The 20468-nt window shown below is 39.4% G+C and overlaps 1 protein-coding gene across 1 annotated transcript in view; it reads left to right on the top strand.

Moving 5' to 3' along the window:
- LOC137500559 (neurexin 1-like) overlaps positions 1 to 20468 on the top strand; it is a 599161-nt gene that overhangs the window by 495656 nt on the left and 83037 nt on the right. The window lies entirely within an intron of this gene.

Raw genomic sequence — 20468 nt, 5'->3', positions numbered from 1 at the left:
CAGGCAGTCCCTAGATAAAACTTGAGTTATTGTAATTATGATCAGGGTATCAACAGGTACGTAAAATTTGAATCTGGCTTCATTCCTTAGCGCCGAGATTACTGACACTGTAACCCACTAATTTCCACTCTCCAGGGAACTTCAGATCCTGTAAGAGAGAGGGATTATTATTATTATTATTATTATTATTATTATTATTAGTAGTAGTAGTAGTAGTAGTAGTAGTAGTAGTAGTCTCCGTGGCTCAGGCGGCAGCGCGTCGGCCTTTCACCGCTGGATACCGTGGTTCAAATCCCGGTCACTCCATGTCAGATATGTGCTGGACAAAGTGGAGGCGGGACAGATTTTTCTCCGGGTACTCCGTTCATCTTTCATTCCAGCAACACTCTCCACTATCATTTCATTTCATCTGTCAGTCATTAATCTTTGCCCCAGAGGAGTGCGACAGGCTTCGGCAGCCGGCACAATTTCTATCCTCGCCGCAAGGTGGGGGCTTTATTCATTCCATCCCTGACCCAGTCACTGACTGGAAACAGGTTGTAGGTTTTCACTTTCATTTTCATTTTCACTATAATAATTATTATTATTATTATTTTGAAATTAAACTGCTTCTTAGTTATTTTAGTTGAGGTCCACTGGATAAAGTAGTAGAGTGTGGGATAAATGTGCAGGCACTATCTTAGCCTTACTATCGAGCGGTCATGTCTCTAGTCAGCAATTATTGTGTTTTGTACTAATGAGTACCCTGTCTCGGTTGTGTACGTAATATTGGTGTTAGAAAACAACAGTGCTTTTGTTTAGTTTCTCTTGTGACTTTTTATGAACGTTGATGAACGGAAAAAAACGCTCGAAAGGGAAAAGTTTGCTTATTAGTATGTTATTTAATTTAATGTTGAAGACGATGCCCTTGTAGCTACATTCCCCAGTGATCTCAGTTTCCATTTCTATCCAAATAAAAATGAGCAAGTGGACTGGAAGGAGATTATCTCAACACCGAGTGATTTCGCCGCGTGGATCGGTTCACGTAACTATGAGTTTACATTCGGGAAATTATGGTTCGGTGGTGGTGGTGGTGATTATTATTTTAAGAGGAAGTACAACTGGGCAACCATCCTCTGTATAACACTAATCAGAGAGAAAAATAGAAAGGGGCCGACACTTCGAAAAATGAAGGTATTGGCCAAAGAAAGACAAGGGCCACGAAGGGCGTGAAGATGAAAGACTCCCTAGGCCTCCATACGTAATACCGTCGGGGTCGGAAAAGAACAAGAGTTGACCAAGAGAGGTCGGATAGGATAGATGAAAGTGAGGAGCCTGGCACAAGTAAGTGGAAACAATGCCAGAACTCAGCTAAGGGCCCCGTGGTCGCAACCCACCCAGCAAAGTTCAGAGCCCCCTGCGGCCTCTTTTAGTCGCCTCTTACGACAGGCAGGGGATACCGTGTGTGTTATTCTACCGCCCCCACCCACAGGGGGATTATGGTTCGGCAGCCCTGAAGATGGTTTCCTATTTTCATCAAAAAAACCTGGGATTTTATCTTAATTAAATCAGGGACAATTCCTTCCAATCCTAGCCTTTTTCTATCCTTGCTTCGCCGAAAACCTTCCATATGTTAGTGTGAAGTTTGGCAGAAGATAGATATAAGCCTAATGAGACAGCTGAGAAACGGTATGTTATGAAACATCAGTTATTTGTTTGAAAAGTCAAACTTAACAGTCGAGAGCCGAGCTTAGCTGTTGGACTTCGACTTTAAGAGCTCATGTTCCAATTTCGTCGGATCCGAGCTGGAATTGTCTCTCGACAAGTCACGTTATGTCAGGAAGGGCATTCGGCCAAATAAAATGAGCTACAGTAATTCCATCGAGCCCAGAAATAGTTAAAATAAGCAGAAGAAAGTTTTGTTTCATGTTAGCAGACTTGATCGAAACTGAAATTGCATTTTAAGTCCCTTCCTCGACATATTAGTATCGGTGTGGGATTCTGTAAAAAGCGAAATAAGTTATGCCAAAGTTACGCAGTATGGACTTAAAATATCCGTTTGTGATTTTCTCTACCAGTACCCAATGTAGATGGACAATAATTATTTAGATGAATGGTATAGGTTAGCTGTTAAAAAGAGAAAAATGCAAATGTTCTTAGCCAAGACGGAGAAACTACGCTCAAGTAGTATTTAGTTATTTATTACCACGGTAAACCTTAAGTTCCAGTTAAGGAGGAGATATTAACATCTTAATAACTCAGGTCGACAGAAAATAATATTAATTAAAATAATTGTCTAATAATGAAAATCTATAAAAGTTTAAGGAGATATTTGGGAACCAAAATGTAAAAGAAACATTGAACAAGTTGAACTTCATAAAGGGATTTCCATGAAAGCAGGTGAGGACATTCAACTAAGGAAGAACATAGATAACACATGTATAAGTACTAAAGAAACGTACGGATTTATATTCACAATTTACACAGTATGCATTTTTGATTACTTTAAAAACTGGTCAAATAGAGGAAATAAAACTGACAAATTGGGAGTTCTAATAATTACAGATTGAACGTTAAAAATACCTTACTAAGAACTGAAGTACTTAAAAAAGTTAAATGATTTTTTTTACAAAAGTAATAATATAAGTTAAACCTACAAACTGGTTGAGATCACCCGTGCATATGTTGCTAATGTATGTACCCAAGACACGACGCGTTCAAAACATCTACAGTACATTGAATAGATCACTAGAAATACTCTGTTTAATGACTTAGTTTGATACCTTAAGTTAATACAAGCCCTACCAAAAAATGCAACTATATTGTGCACAACAAACCCGCTCGAACTTAAAAAAGTTTATTTTTTTGCTAGTTGCTTTACGTCGCACCGACACAGATAGGTCTTATGGCGACGATGGGACAGGAAATGGCTAGGAGTGGGAAGGAAGCGGCCGTGGCCTTAATTAAGGTACAGCCCCAGCATTTGCCTGGTGTGAAAATGGGAAACCACGGAAAACCATTTTCAGGGCTGCCGATAGTGGGGTTCGAACCTACTATCTCCCGAATACTGGATACTGGCCGCAATTAAGCGACTGCAGCTATCGAGCTCGGTCTTTTAAAAGTTAGCTGATAGCAAATCTCGAATCATTCTCTGGCATGACTTCAAATATCATAGGTACTATAATTAATTATTGGAGGACCCGCGCTTCTCCGCAGTATTCGTTATGAATTGGTGAAATAACTTGTCTTGATATGAAATTGTTCCATGCGTTGTCCGGGTAATTTCTTGTATGTTCATTTTTAGGATTTATATTGGGATCTACCTGTTAATTTTGCGTCAAGTAAATTTTTGTAGATGCACTTATTGTGACGCCAATTGATATTTTAGGAACTACTTTATCGTTTTAGAGTTATTGTTATGTGTTTAATTAGGAGTTGTAGTTTAAGACGATTCTGTTTTGTGTGGAAGATTGTCCTTGTTGAAGCCCATATTTCCGGTCCTTTCAAACAATTCATAAAAATAAGCGATAATTGTATGTATTTACGCGTCGTGCTATAAATATGATGGACACGATTCCAACTGTCATGGGGACCGTCACCAATTAGCCTAGCGACTCCGATAATTGTGGATTCAACACTAATCCCGGTTATTTTGGACTTAAACGGTATCCAGAGTGTCACAATTCAGCTCATCCAATCCCGAAAAGTTTGGATCCGACGCTAATATTCCATGAATTTTACATGTCACTTCTTTCCAACTCCCAACCGGAGGGGTGCTAGGGTTGTCTTACCCCACAGTATTTTTCTCCACATATGTGTAGCAAGTTTGGTTGAAAGCTATGCTGCAGTTATGAACATTCATTCATTATCTTAGTCATTTTGGACATTTTCTCCTTCACTCTTTTTCATTCCTAATGCTGAGGGAGACTTAAACGGCATGCGTAATGTCACTGTTTATCTCACCTATCCCGAAAAGTATGGATTCGACGCTAATATTGGTCATGTTCGACGATTCTTTTTCGTGTCACTCTTTCCCGAACCCTAACCGTACGGGTGCCCTACACACAAAATATTTTTCTTACAAGGAACAATATATTTTTCTCCAGTCAGTAAGTCATATGCGTACCAAGTTTGGTTGAAATTGCAGGTTTGCTTATAGACACCTGCCACTTTTAATCGTTCAGCTTCGTCGATATCTTTGTTTGTTTACAAGTTGCTCTACGTCGCACCGACACAGATAGGTTTTATGGCGACGATGGGGCAGGAAAGAGGTAGGAATGGGTAGAAAGCGGTCGTGGCCTTAATTAAGGTACAAGTCCAGCATTTACCTCGTGTGAAAATGGAAAACCACGGAAAACCATCTTCGGGACTGCTGACACTGGGGTTCGAACCCACTATCTCCCGAATACTGGATACTGGCCGCACTTAAGCGACTGCAGCTATCGAGCTTGGTGTCGTCGATATCTTTATGTAAAGATGTAACTCCTTAACTGTGTGAAACCGGCTAAGTACAGAATGTTACTGTGTACTAGGCCAATCCTTCGCCAGCAATTACTAGAGTGGTCATTTTGTGATTCAATTTTAGAATTACTCAAAGCTGACTGAAATTAGAGATCTATTACTGCCTGATGATTCACCGGTGGGAAATTCCGGAGAGAATTCCGGTCCAGTGTAACGGCCGGACGGACTGGACAAAGCTGTATCTAGATAACCTTTTTAATATATAGATAATAATTAGGAACATTACTAAAATATTTAGACATGTATTCTAACTCCATGTGGAGGGCTGTATTCACTTATGTGTGCTCCTGTGGTGGCTTTTAGTGTGATGAGTTGTGTGTAAATAATAATAATAATAATAATAATAATAATAATAATAATAATAATAATAATAATAATAATAATAATAATAATAATAATAATATTTTTTTATTTCGTGTGGCTATTTCTAGCCGAATGCAGCCCTTGTAAGGCAGACCCTCCGATGAGGGTGGGCGGCATCTGCCATGTGTGGGTAACTGCGTGTTATTGTGGTGGAGGATAGTGTTATATGTGGTGTGTGAGTTGCAGGGATGTCGGGGACAGCACAAACACCCAGCCTCCGGGCCACTGGAATTAACCAATGAAGGTTAAAATCCCCGACCCGGCCGGGAATTGAACCCGGGACCCTCTGAACCGAAGGCCAGTACGCTGACCATTCAGCCAACGAGTCGGACAGTAATAATAATAATAATAATAATAATAATAATAATAATAATAATAATAATAATAATAATAATAATCGGGGGTCTCTTCCCGCATCGCGCTCACTTGTTTATCTCCCTGGCCGCCTTCTGCGTGACGTCATGTGATATGAGACAGCTCTCTCCCGTCCTGCTGACACGTATTACCACTACAGTCTAAAATGGTCATAACTTCTGAACCAATCATGCAAATAATGTCCTGACAAGGTTATTGTAATCCTTATAAAATACTGGAGGAGGTCAAACAATTTATTTTGATGAGGAACTCGAGGATAATATCGAAATATTTATTTAATTTTAAGGAGTTATATTTTTTACCGCGGACTAAAACATAAAATCGCTTCTAGAGGGAAGCCGGTTGGAAATAGGTATGTGCCATCCCGGACTTTTGTGTAGAGTTTTCTATGCTATACAATTCGTACGCTTACACTTGGGGTCTATCGTTGATGGTTCACGCAGCGTAAGCCAAGAAAGCAAGTGACCGACCAACCGACATTTTTGTCCCTTTCTACGTATTTACTGTATATCGGATCACGGATACATAATAATTTTATAGTGGTTCACTACGTGAACAGTGTTCGTGTGTCAGTATCTGAAGTAGAACCAGTGTACTGATTAAAATGCAGTCAACATATTATGGAAACGTGTGTGTCACTATAAATTGTCGGCAGGTAAAAGAATTCCCGTGGGACAAAATTACGGCACCTCGATCTCAGAAAATCGTAAATGGTGTTAGTGAGACGTAACACAAATAACATTATTATTATTTTGCATATTATAAAGACAATAACGACAACAACCATCATAGCCAGTTAGTTTGCTACTGTGATGGCATAACAATACTTCCTCGTCAGCAATGCTTGGTTGTTGAAACACTTTGTAATAAACTCTTGAATATCTCCATTATTACAGCTCGTACGGTAAAAAGGTGTCCGATATAAATGACAGAATGAAAATCATATTTTCTATATTTATTGTTATGTGCTAATAGCCGGGCTGAGTAGCAACTAAAATGGTAGAGCGCTGGCCTTCTTAGCCCAACTTGGCAGGTTCGATCCTGTCTCAGTCCGGTGGTGATGGTGCTCAAATACATAGTTTGTGGGACTTAAAATCCAATAACGTTAGCATTATTATCAGTTAATAACTTATATTTCTGAATATATTTCGAAGCTCGTGAAATAATACAGTATCCGTGATCCGATATACAGTAAATACGAAGAAAGAGACAAAAATGTCGTGCGAGAAGAGACCTATTACTGGATCTCGGTTATTTCAAAAGGGGGCCTCACATATCCCAGTCATGAGTGATTAAAAAACATAGCCCAGTTAGAAATTTCATTTGGTGTGTTTCACGGTAAGACTGTATCCAGATACAAAAACGTAATGAAAACTCTTATTTCTATTATTAAGTTAAAATTTCCAGTATTCTTTGACAAAATAATTTGTCTCTACGTAAGGACCAGGACATTTATTAGGATATGGCATTTTAATGCAAAGAGTAAGGAACTAGCACTGAGAAAATATGCCAATAAGAAGGCTAAGCTTTGAGCTGGTTCATCAAGTAATTACGTCTCCTGACATGTACGTTTTAATAATTTAATATAATTCCATAAAGATGTCGATATGATGTTTATTTTCCTATGCCATTTGATATAAATATTTACTTCATCAGGAAATAAATTAATTATTTTGAGTTGCATGGCAATATTTTATTTCTTATCGTATTATATGTCATGTATTTGATAGTTGATGTTCTGCCTGCTCAGCATGTGACGAAATTTAACGCATTTTCACGTTTTTAAATCTATTGGAAGTGCCATTACTTATCGAATCGGACTAAACCAGACTATTATATGATGAAAAATTGAGAAGACGTTTCACAGGCACGAGAACTCAAAGTCTTGCTGTACTGCGACTCTGTACCTTACTTGCTATCGTTCATACCGCGTGACGCCATAGCGCTCCAGCCAATGGAAGCTTCAAGTGCCGGAGTAGCCTACCTTTTAGTCTAGTTACCTTGAATAATAATAATAATAATAATAATAATAATAATAATAATAATAATAATAATAATAATAATAATAATAATAATAATTACAAGGGTATTCATCGTCCAAAGGCATCAGACATTCATACTCACGTTGGGTTTTGAGGGGAAGGGGATAAGACTGATCGCCAATAATAAAATCCTTATAATTTTTCCTGTCCGCAAAACTTTTTGCAACAGTGTGCAAACACAGCTCTTCGTTTTGATATAAACAGTAAGCAATTTATATCGCCTATTGTAGGTACAAACCTTTAGGTTTTCATGACAGTAAACTGGGTGTGGCAGGGAAATGAGAAGGAAAAGACCAATAAGAAGGCCAAAATGTGAAATGGGAAGATGTAGAGGAACTGAAACTCTACTCTGACAGAAACTGCAGTTGGAAAATGATAATGATAAATGTTTGTGTATTCAACTAGACATACTCACGACTGACCACTCAGTTATGTAGACTGCAGCAAGGAGACGTCATATAAGATGGCACATGCGTGCGCGTATACTTACGTACCCTTTAGAATTCCCGTTACGCACAAGGCCGGCTGTGGAAAAACAGGTGGCTTTGAAGTACTGGCGAGCGCTTTGGCCAATCCGAATGCTATATTTTCCTAATTCAAAAGTATACGGTAAGAAATGTTTATACTTTTAAATGCTTGAAAATGTAAAGGCAAGGAGCTTTCGTCAGAATGCTTTACGATGTCAATCGGTTCAGCCGTTCTCTCAAACTTGCGGTAACAAAAATCAGCCTAGTATTTTAAATATATAGATTCATATTTTGAAGTATTGTTTTGAAATAAATAATTTCAGCACTAACAATTAACGCCAGAAATTAGTAAAATTTTAAAACTTAATATCAGTGAGTATTATACTACTACTAAAATTGCTCATCACGACGCGTGGGTCGCCTGCTGGAGTCAAATCAAAAGACTTGAACCATGCCTCTCCGAAGGCCACACGCCAAAATTGCCATTATTATAACTACTAAAACATTTTAATTCCTCCCCTGAAGGGGGAGGTGGGCCTCCTAGATGGAGACGCCGTCTCTCAGGACAGGAGATTTGTTGCGTGAAGATGCGCGTAGAAGGTAAGATGGTTGACGGCCGTGGCCTATAGTAGGAACTGGCCCGGCATTCGCCTTAGTGCAGGAGAATGGAAAACCACGGAAAACCATCTTAGGACACCCGACGGTGGGAACCATCTCCTCTCCATCTCCCTAATGCAAAGGCGTAGAACCACGGCAGAGACGCGGCCACCCGTCCTCTGCTTGGTCAGTCGGTCGAAGTGCAGAGCCGTCGGATCAGCCGAAGCCTGCTATGACCACTGCGTCATAGTGAATTTAAAAGAATATATATAAATATGAAGGGTTTCATGGTCGAGCAACTGCCCATAAACCAAATATTTCTCGTCTTGATAAAAAGCGTCGCCTGACGGGGTGTAAAAAGCGACGCCAAAGAACACTGAAACCAAGGAAATAAATAAGTTAATTTGGGGTGATGAATCTCTTAAAAAATTGTGGCAATCTGATGGGAGAATTTGAGTATGTAGTATGTCCGGGGAACGCTATCTACCTCATTGTTAGTAGCATCAATGAAGCAATGAAGTTCTGAGTAGATGGCACTGTTGTGAGGGAATGTTTCTCATGTCATGGAAGCGGCTCTATTATTAGATTGAATGACACTGTAAACGCAGAAGGATATAATTATCAACATACAGTAGTTTGAATGCTTTCGTACCACCTACGGAGGAAAATCAGTTGTGATGACCATTGTTTATACAGACATCATAACGCTCCGAGTTATAAAGCAGGCTCTTCAAGTCAATGATTTAAGGATAATACTATTCTATAACTTGACTGCCCGGTCTGAAGTCCGAACCCAAACCCAATAGAATACCTGTGCGATGAGTTAGAGCGGTGACTTCGTTATAGACCTCACCATGCAACATCAGCACGTTCTCTGGCTACGGTTCTACGGGAAGAATGGGATACCATTCCCACGAAAACATTCAGACAGCTGGTGGAATGTCTTCCCAATGAAACTTAGGCTGCTTAGAAGGCAAAAGGTGGGCCAGCATCATATTAATTTCGACTATGAATATGTTAGCAGTACTCTCTTCTTCAGTTTGAGGTATGTGTTTTGATAGATAGTGCATTTACTGCCTCCTTGCTCATTCGTTGAAACGAAAAAAATCCTTGAGGATTTATACTATACTCTTTAAACACGCTGAAAGCACCATGTTCACCCATGCTATTTTGCCATATAAGAAATATCTAAAGTTGTCTTTAACATGCTATTCATTAACAAATTGACTACACGTTAAAGGCCATGCTGCTGTAAGCTTGCATTCGGAAGGTGGTGGGTTCGAACTCCACTATCAGCAGCCCTGAATATGGTTTTTAATGAATTTCCATTTTCACACCAGCAAATTTTAGGGCTGTACTTAATTAGACAACGGTCATTCTCTTCCCCTTTTCTGTAGCGTCGTCGCCGAAAACCTCAGAGTGTTAGGCTAAAGTTAAATCCCTAGAAAGGAACATTACTAACGCCAGAATATCTTCATCTTGCGAGGAAGACAAGTTTGTAGTTACTGATTGATCACATTGACGGCGGTAAGTTACATGGTAGCTGCACAATTGTCATGCATCCGTCATGTTGCTCCCGCATCATCTGCTCTGTCTTACGCACCATACCGTCGTGTTGGTTAGTACCAGGATCTAAATTATTTATATACAGTAAGTTTTCCAAGAACTCATGTCAAAATGCAAGGAGCTATAAAAATAGTTATTACTTATAGAGTTATAAAATTCTTTGTTCAGTTCTTCTAATATAGCCCTCTAAAACATGTTTACGACTTTCTTAAATCATCATGAACATAACATGAAAAAGTTTCCTTTTAAAGTAACTGTTTGAATATATACTGCACCTTCCATGTAAGATCACATTATTAACCTATATTCCATACAACTGTCTATCTTTTGTATCTAGAGAGGGAGTGTAATGCATCCGTATTATATACATTCTAACAAAAAAAAATCTGAAACTGCCCTAAAGTGAAAATCCGGAACATTGGTACAAGTAAAACGGTTGCAATTAGAGAATTATTACGTTATTTGTTCGGAAGATGCAAGAACCTATATTGAAAAGTTAATAATATGTAGGAGCATGTCTGATATATAAAATGTTGTCATATATTCGGTACAAGATTGATTTATAAAGTTCCTGGATAACATAGCAAGAGAATAAAATGCTTCCACTAGTCAACAGCTGGTGTCTATGGTGATGTATGATTAATAATAATAATTTGCTTTACGTCGCACTATCTACTTTTACGGTTTTCGGAGACTCCGAGGTGCCGTAATTTAGTCCAGCAGGATATATTTTACGTGCCAGTAATTCTACAACAGGAGGGTGACGTATTTGAGCACCTTCAAATACTACCGTATCGAACCTGCCAAGCTGGGGTCAGAAGGCTAATGCCTTAACCGTCTGAGCCTCTCAGTCGGGCGAATGTATGATTGTATGGCCATCGGGTCGGTTGATGTTTCTACTTCAGGCATCTTGGCAGAATGGCAAGTAATGCCACCTTCTAGATCAGTGAGAAAGGCAACGGGAGTTACTTCACTCTTCATTTCTCTACTAAGGCTTTTAGGAAGGATTTTAGCAACGCAAGGTAGGGTAAGGAGTAGGACTGTGAAGGAAGCGGTCGTTGCCTTCATTAAGATACAGCCTTGTGTGCAAATGCGAAACATATAACACATAATTAAGCGCGATCCTAGTCATGCGATATTCGGTTTTACTTGGAATACGAACCACACGGACATCACTTTCTATTTTTAAAATCTCATATGCGACCGTCTTGTTGAGAAGCTAGTGTCTCTGCTACTCAGCTATTAATCGACAAATTTGACCATTTTGTGATTCTAGATGATCCGCTTTGACTATGACAATTATAATACTCAGGGGGCAGTCCTGAAGATAGTTTCCCGTGGTTCCCCATTTTCAAACTAAGCAAATGCTGGGGCTGTACCTTAATTAGGACTACGACTGCTTCCTCCCTACTCATAGCCCTTTCCTATCCTATCGCTGCGATGTAAAGCAAATTTAAAAAAAAGATAAGTATATTCCGACAGGAGAACTTTTCTGCACCTCTGGGTCTACGAAAAGCATAGAAGAAGTTATGGGACACAAAACCAATAACATTATTATAATTACAGTCAGCTTAAAATATGTCCCAATTTAGCATTCAGAAATACTGTTAACTTACTTCACTTTCTCTGTTCAAGTGTTCCGTTTACTCGTACGGGCTGGTACCACAAAGTTAGAACGGAGAGGTCGAAATAACAAATTAGAAGTGTTTTACAACTGACTGAGCAGAATGTCTAATCTTGACTGTACCTAGGCGATAACACTTATGCTAAATATGACGTCACTTCCTGCACGCAATGCTCTTGTTTGAAGCCCTCACCCATCTCCCGCAGATAAGAGAGATGATCTATATAGAGCAGGTTTCTTGTTATGCATGCAATACGAGACAAAGCTCTAGTTAACTAATTCAGCCAGAATTATGCAAACATTTCATCACCAGTGAAATTCTGGACGTGACTGGAGGCGATCCTCTTATTCATATACATAAATACGTTAAATAATTAATGGCGTTATTGTTGTTGTTAAGTTTGTTCTCGATTGAAATTAGAACTAATCATATTTTGTCAGAAGACATAATTTTTAGTATTAACTAGAATAAGAGAAAACTGACTACATTTGAAATAATGTTATGTAATTAATTCACGACAGATCAACTGTGCAGTGTAGTTAGCTTGCGTCTCCTATGCTCCAGGTTGTGGATTTGAATCCAGGAGCATTGTGTGTTTAAATAAGAAAGCCCCAGTAGCCTTATTTGGCTCTCTGTACCCCTTCTTCTTTGCATTATTGCTACGCTTCATTTGTTCTCTCCCTTCTTGTAATAAAAAGAGTATCAGGTTCATATTAATACATTGTATACTGTAGACAGATCAAAGCCTTTAAAAGTTGCCAGGGTGATTTCCATAACAACTCCCCATAGAGTTAGTTACCGGCACTTAGATTTAACTTTCACACAAATGTCACTGATATTTCCCTTACTTTTCATTTATCGTTAAAAGGTATAGCATAAAAAACGCTTACACATTCTAAAAAACCAAATATATTTTTACGAGCATTTTTCTCGTAAAACTACATATATAAAATAAGAGTTTTGTCTGTACATTGCTCAGAATTTAAAAAGGATGGTATTTCTGTGTCAATCGTGTCCACAGTAATGCGGAAATATAATTTTTAATTTTCCGTAAAGCCTGTCTGTCTGTCTGTCTGTCTGTCTGTCTGTCTGTCTGTCTGTCTGTCTGTCTGTCTGTCTGTCTGTCTGTCTGTCTGTCTGTCTGTCTGTCTGTCTGTCTGTCTGTCTGTACACGCATCACGAGAAAATGGCTGAAGAGAATTTAACGAAAATCGGTATGCAGAGTCGGGGAATATGTCACTATAATCTAGGCTATAAATAATTTTATTCATGCTGAGTGAAATGGTAGTTCAGGGAAGGCCTAAAATTTAATTCTCAAATATTTATATTATTAATGGTCGTATCTTAACGAAAACTGGTATGCAATGTCGCGATAATAAGTAGATATAATCTAGGCCATAAATAATTGTACACACGATGAGCGAAATGGTAGTTTATGGGAAGGCCTAAAATTTTATTCTCAAGTATTTATGTTATTAGTGGTCGTATCTTAATGACAATCGGTAGGCAAAGTCGAGGAATAAGTCGCTACAATCTAGGCCATAAATAATCTTATTCACGCTGAGTTAAATGGTAGTTTAGGGGAAGGCCTAAAATTTAATTCTCAAATATTTATGATATTAGTGGTCGTATCGATAAATACTACTTAACTACAGTTATATAGTATTAAATTTCCGATCATTTATGTCTTATACATTGTTACCGTATTGGCTATAATCACAGAGATATTCATGAATTTGGATTTTTGTTACTTAGTCAATATCAGCGCCGAGTCACAAGAAAATGGGTACACAGTATTTACTGAAAATCGATATGTAAAATCGGAGAATAAGGAACTACAGTCTACGCTATAAATAATTTTATAAGACGCCCTAATATCACAGAGTGGAAAGAAAACTAAATGTGAAGGCCTACAATACAGAAAGCTCATAAAATTGATCAACAATATCATTACATTGGCCATTGTCTGTTGTGATGTGCTTTGTGCCTTCTGTTGCCACTCATCTCCGATAGATAGTACTACAGCTGCGTACCGAGTATATATTTTTTTAATTTGCTGTACGTCGCACCGACACAGATAGGTCTTATGGCGACGATGGGATAGGGAAGGGCTGGGAGTGTGAAGGAAGCAGCCTTGGCCGTAATTAAACTACAGGCCCAGCATTTGCCTGGTGTGAAAATGAGAAGCCACGGATTACCATCTTCAGGGCTGCGGACAGTGGGGTTCGAATCCGTTATCTCCAGGATGCAGGATCACAGCTGCGCGCCCCTAACAACATGCTAACTCGCCCGGTCGAACGGAGTGTAACAGTCTGCCTGAATATTGGCGGAATGTAGCTGAGGAGTTATAAAACTTTCTTCTTTCTCTCTTTCATAAATATTCATAAATATTTTCTGATACTTCTGGTACATAACACCCTGGTTCGTCATAGCACTCGAGCTATTCAATCCCCAATCTGAGGAACTGTTTGAAATGAACAGTGTGCATATTTAACGGAATAATGGCAGAGGAGTATTCACGGCTGTCTGCGTTCTGGTCATTCCAGCTCTGGAACTTTGGACTGTTAGATCGGCACCGTAGTACTGTCCGCTAAAAGTGAGAAAATGTGCGGTTTTTTATTTGATCGAGTTTTTTATATAACATTGCTTTTAATCGCTACATTCCTATTGACGTTTTCGTAATCATCTATGTTGACTTTAGTTGGGGAAACCACAGTCAGCACGGGTATATCAGCTAGTTCTAAATAAATTCGAAATAAATTTTGTCATGAGCATTTTTCTCGTTAAACCAACCATTAGATATACGAGTATCAAGTTTGTGTTTAAGGCCCCTTCTTTGAACGAATTATATCTAAGATCCTACTCACCTTTGTCCTAAACTTAAATATCGTGTTTCATATGAAAATTCACCAGTGCAGTCCCGGGTGATTCTGTGACAGATAAATAGAAAGACAAAGTTAATCTGATACCGACAAAGGATCGGTGTGAAAACTAAATATCAGGTCAATATTTAAAATCTACGGACGGAAGACGATTATATATGCAGATTTGTCCACAATTAAATAAAGGCACAGCAAGGCAGTAGGCCCGAAGTTGTGATCAACGGTATTCTGTAAAAAATATCAGCTCTCTGACGAAACTATCTGTCTGTTTTCAGAGCAACTATGCTGTAGGGAAGTGATTGTAGGCGAGCTCTGAATAACATAACAGACGTGAAAATAGCGAGAATGGTTGCTGATATAAGCTGGTGGGAACAATCGACAGGAAGGTATTTATAATGACATCATTGTTAAATTATAGTCTGCGGCAAAACAAACCTGATGATCGTTTTGTGGTCATGCAATTATGCGGCTGTTGAGCGACTTTTCCTGAAGCCCCCTTAGTATTAACCTATTTGATGCTCGTCTTCGGCTTCTAAACTCTCTAGGATGACAAAAGGAAAATTGAAGGTTACTGGTGGCAAGGGGCTAATGACCTTCGATGTTAGGCCCCTTTAAACAACAAGCATCATCAACATCACTGGTAGCAGGTACATACATTTTCATTTATTTAGGAACAACCTCCTGTATTTACAGGCTTCCACTAAGTACAAGGTAAATCATATAAAAAGATTGTACAATTCTATTAATTGAAGAAAACTCTAAATTATAAAGAAACAGTAACTGTAGAGGTGGTGTCTCCGGATCTTGATGGAGCCCCTGAGGACGAGAGTTACAATTTCGGGGATGAGCTTCGTTGGAAGTTGGAAGCTCTTACACGTGGCGACAAAGTGACGAGGTACGGTACCACAAGCTCTGACCATTATTCCTATTATTTCAATTTCCTGAAGGTGGAATTTAGATTTGTTGTAAGGAATAGTGGGTTTGTATTTTTGAATTTTTTCTAGATTAACCTCCTCTGGCTGGTGCTCGAACCTGACAGTCGGATATAAGACGAATCCTTGAGAACTGTTGTCTTTCAATTCTCTGAGAACTACCGTTTATGGCCAGTCCTTGTACCTCCTCATGTTCATTAAATCCCTTCTTTCTCGGTTATTCGACAATGCAGGATCTGATCTGGTGGTGACGCGTATTCCGTAGGAGCTCTTCGCGTGTGCAGAATCCCAGGGCATGGCCAAGAGTTTCTTTCTCCCGACAGAGGTTTTTGTTCAGGGATCTTCCTGGCACCGAGAGCACCGCAGAAACATTAGCAGTCATCTTTATAGCCTCTCTCCACTCGTTGCAATGCAGTCCGGTATGATCTCGCACCCAAGAGTTTGCTGGTGTGTACTCTTTGTGAAGTTGTACTCCGAGTTATTTTTGCGGTAGTGAACACCAGGAGGTGAGTTCACGTTCTCGTAGCTCTTGACGGATCTTCTTAGTATCGTACAGTCCGTACTTGGCGGTTATTTTCCGAGTATCAGCTTTTATTAATTTGAGACATTCTATACATTCCCGACTCTCCTCGTTAGAATCCCGGAAAACTAACTCACTCCTAATTTTTCAAGTATACCTCTTCAAAGACGTCAGGCTTTCCATGTCAGCTGATGGTTCTTCTTGGAAATGTTGTCATCGCACGAACTCAGATAGGTATTCAGTGACTATGAGATACGAACAGGGATGAAATTGAGTAGGGAGCGACATTTGCCTGTTGTAAAAATGGGAAACCACGGAAGTACTCTTTAGGACTACCCTGTAGATTATTGAATAAATGTAGATAAGGGATGTAGCGAAAACGAAATGCAGGGAAGTTTAAAAAAGCAGTCAAGTAAGAACTACCGAGGCCGTTTATTATTATTATTATTATTATTATTATTATTATTATTATTATTATTATTATTATTATTATTATTCAGCCACTTCAAGATATCCTACTTATCAAGCGTGCACTATTCTCCATAATAGCTCATTATGTTTGAGAGTAAGGCATTCTCATTTAAAGATGTAATTAGCTCATTAGGACCAAGCGAATTGCCCAGCGGGTGGGAGATACTTCCTTATCCTCCTCTGCTCATCATAAGAAGAGAATAAAAGCTCATCTCAGTGCAACCTCTCAACGACTCATAACTTGAAAATGTGTAGGGATGCCCCTCTAGCTGAATCTAAAATTGTGTCCACTTAATTACGGCTGGTATCTCAAAACCAGTATTCCTTCCCGACCTCTGTTGGTCAACTCTTGTTCTCTTCTACCTCCCATGAGAATTATTTCAAGCCTCTGCCTTACATGGCCCTTGTGTTTAGCCCCCAGGTACTTCTGCCCCTACTTACACATTCTGCTTCGATTAGAATTGTGAAAGTATTTTTTTTATTTACCTCTGCTATTCGCGAGTGCGATATGTGTCGCAGTTGTGAACCAAACCCAAACCCCATGGCTCAACAGTCTCGAAGGGCCGTGTTCTACCAAGCGACCGCTGCTCAACCCGAAAGTCTGCAGATTACGAGGTGTCGTGTGGTCAGCACGACGAATTCTCTCGGCCGTTATTCTTAGCTTCCTAGACCGGGGCCGCCATCTCACCGTCAGATAGCTCCTCAATTCTAATCACGTAGGCTGAGTGGACATCGAACCAGCCCTCAGGTACAGATAAAAATCCATGACCTGGCCGGGAATCGGATCCGGGGCCTTCGGGTAGAAGGCAGGCACGCTACCCCTACACCACGGAGCCGGCTTCGCATTTGTGAATCTGGACGAATATTCCATTGCCGGATGTACTTCCTGACACCAGTGCTATATGAGAGGATGTATTGACTGTTGTGTGTTTCTGTGGTGGCTTGTAGTGTGGTGTGCTGTACGCAAATAAAGATGTGATCATTAAGACAAACGCCAGCCCCCGAGACAGAGGAATTCACCAAACAGGATAAAAATCTCCGACCTCGTCGATAATCGAGTCCGGGATTGTCTAAACTTTAGGCCGCTTATCTGACCATTCAACCAAGAAACCGTACATGTACAATCTTTTAAATTATCATTAAAAACTTAAAAAAGCGAAAGCCCATGGTGCAACAGTCCCGAGGGGCCTTGGCCTATCAAGCGATCGCTCCTCAGCCCGAAGGTCTGCAGATTATGAGGTGTCGTGTGGTCATCACGACGAATCCTTTCTAGAACGAGGCCGTCATTTCACCATTATATAGCTCCTCAATTGTAATCACGTAGGCTGAGTGGACCTCGAACCAGCTCTCAGAACCAGGTTAAAATTCCTGCCGTGGCCGGGAATCGAATCCGGGGCCTTCGGGTAAGAGGCAGGCATGCTACCCCTACATAGCTGGGCTGGCTTAAATTATTATTATCATTATGATTATTATTATTATTATTATTATTATTATTATTAGTAGTAGTAGTAGTAGTAGTAGTAGTAGTAGTAGTAGTAGTAGTAGTAGTAGTAGTAGTAGTAGTAGTAGTAGTAGTAGTAGTAGTAGTAGTAGTAGTAGTAGTAGTAGTAGTAGTAGTAGTAGTAGTAGTAGTAGTAGTAGTAGTAGTAGTAGTAGTAGTAGTAGTAGTAGTAGTAGTAGTAGTAGTAGTAGTAGTAGTAGTAGTAGTAGTAGTAGTAGTAGTAGTAGTAGTAGTAGTAGTAGTAGTAGTAGTAGTAGTAGTAGTAGTAGTAGTAGTAGTAGTAGTAGTAGTAGTAGTAGTAGTAGTAGTAGTAGTAGTAGTAGTAGTAGTAGTAGTAGTAGTAGTAGTAGTAGTAGTAGTAGTAGTAGTAGTAGTAGTAGTAGTAGTAGTAGTAGTAGTAGTAGTAGTAGTAGTAGTAGTAGTAGTAGTAGTAGTAGTAGTAGTAGTAGTAGTAGTAGTAGTAGTAGTAGTAGTAGTAGTAGTAGTAGTAGTAGTAGTAGTAGTAGTAGTAGTAGTAGTAGTAGTAGTAGTAGTAGTAGTAGTAGTAGTAGTGAAATCTTTGGATCTGAAATGCTGAATGCGTTTTATTTGTACCGTGATTGGTGATCACACGTTATTTGGTATTCGAGTACGGTATGCAGTAACCCATGATGCCGGGTGAGCGAACCCTCGTCTGGAGGGTTCACTGATCACGTAGCTAGTAGCATCCAGCTTCTGTACATGGTACTAAGCTAAAGTGACTGAATAGCAGAAATGAACTCTCAGCGTCGACACCAATATCACCGGTGGCGGTATTGATTTCCGTCCTCCGGATAATCTATGACAAAACAAATAGGGTCAAAAGCTTTTAAAATATGCAAAAACCAATACAACTAGATCTGTATTTTACATTCTGCATATGTGCTCTCTAAATTTAGATAAATATTCTAGCGAGCCGTCGATGAAATGGCAATCTGATCGCTGACCTGCTTTTCATGAAAGCTATTTGCTTGTGACAGGATCACGTAGACAGAGCAGTAGTAATTAAACTGATCGATGAAAGTTCGATGGAATCTAAAATAAGAATTTTATCTGTACTTTGGTCAGAATTGATATAGAAGAGAAGTATCTATGTGTGTGAGGGATGTTCAGAATAAGAAGATAAAGCAATTTTTAAATTACGTTCATGTCCGACTGTATATCTGAATGCGTAACTCGAGAGAACCGCTGAACAGAACTTAAGGTCACAGGAGGATGCGCTATAATCTATGCTATAAATAATTTTATTCACACCGAGCGATTTGGCCGTGCGGTTAGGGGCGCGCAGCTGTGAGCTTACATCCGGGAGATAGTGGGTTCGAATCCTACTGTCAGCAGCCCTGAAGATGGCTTTCCGTGGTTTCCCATTTTCACACTACGCAAATGCTGGGGATGTACCTTAATTAAGGCCACGGCCGCTTCCTTCCAACTCCTAGACCTTTCCTATCCCATCGTCGCCATACGACCTATCTGTGTCGGTGCGACGTAAAGCAACTAGCAAAAAAAAAAATAGAAGTCACTCTGTGTAGTAGTAGTAGTAGTAGTAGTAGTAGTAGTAGTAGTAGTAGTAGTAGTAGTAGTAGTAGTAGTAGTAGTAGTAGTAGTAGTAGTAGTAGTAGTAGTAGTAGTAGTAGTAGTAGTAGTAGTAGTAGTAGTAGTAGTAGTAGTAGTAGTAGTAGTAGTAGTAGTAGTAGTAGTAGTAGTAGTAGTAGTAGTAGTAGTAGTAGTAGTAGTAGTAGTAGTAGTAGTAGTAGTAGTAGTAGTAGTAGTAGTAGTAGTAGTAGTAGTAGTAGTAGTAGTAGTAGTAGTAGTAGTAGTAGTAGTAGTAGTAGTAGTAGTAGTAGTAGTAGTAGTAGTAGTAGTAGTAGTAGTAGTAGTAGTAGTAGTAGTAGTAGTAGTAGTAGTAGTAGTAGTAGTAGTAGTAGTAGTAGTAGTAGTAGTAGTAGTAGTAGTAGTAGTAGTAGTAGTAGTAGTAGTAGTAGTAGTAGTAGTAGTAGTAGTAGTAGTAGTAGTAGTAGTAGTAGTAGTAGTAGTAGTAGTAGTAGTAGTAGTAGTAGTAGTAGTAGTGAAATCTTTGGATCTGAAATGCTGAATGCGTTTTATTTGTACCGTGATTGGTGATCACACGTTATTTGGTATTCGAGTACGGTATGCAGTAACCCATGATGCCGGGTGAGCGAACCCTCGTCTGGAGGGTTCACTGATCACGTAGCTAGTAGCATCCAGCTTCTGTACATGGTACTAAGCTAAAGTGACTGAATAGCAGAAATGAACTCTCAGCGTCGACACCAATATCACCGGTGGCGGTATTGATTTCCGTCCGGATAATCTATGACAAAACAAATAGGGTCAAAAGCTTTTAAAATATGCAAAAACCAATACAACTAGATCTGTATTTTACATTCTGCATATGTGCTCTCTAAATTTAGATAAATATTCTAGCGAGCCGTCGATGAAATGGCAATCTGATCGCTGACCTGCTTTTCATGAAAGCTATTTGCTTGTGACAGGATCACGTAGACAGAGCAGTAGTAATTAAACTGATCGATGAAAGTTCGATGGAATCTAAAATAAGAATTTTATCTGTACTTTGGTCAGAATTGATATAG

Source organism: Anabrus simplex, chromosome 1 (genome assembly GCF_040414725.1).
Source record: "Anabrus simplex isolate iqAnaSimp1 chromosome 1, ASM4041472v1, whole genome shotgun sequence".
Classification (NCBI taxonomy): domain Eukaryota; kingdom Metazoa; phylum Arthropoda; class Insecta; order Orthoptera; family Tettigoniidae; genus Anabrus; species Anabrus simplex.
Note: the sequence above shows the minus strand (reverse complement) of the source record. Positions and strands in the feature narration are given on the sequence as shown.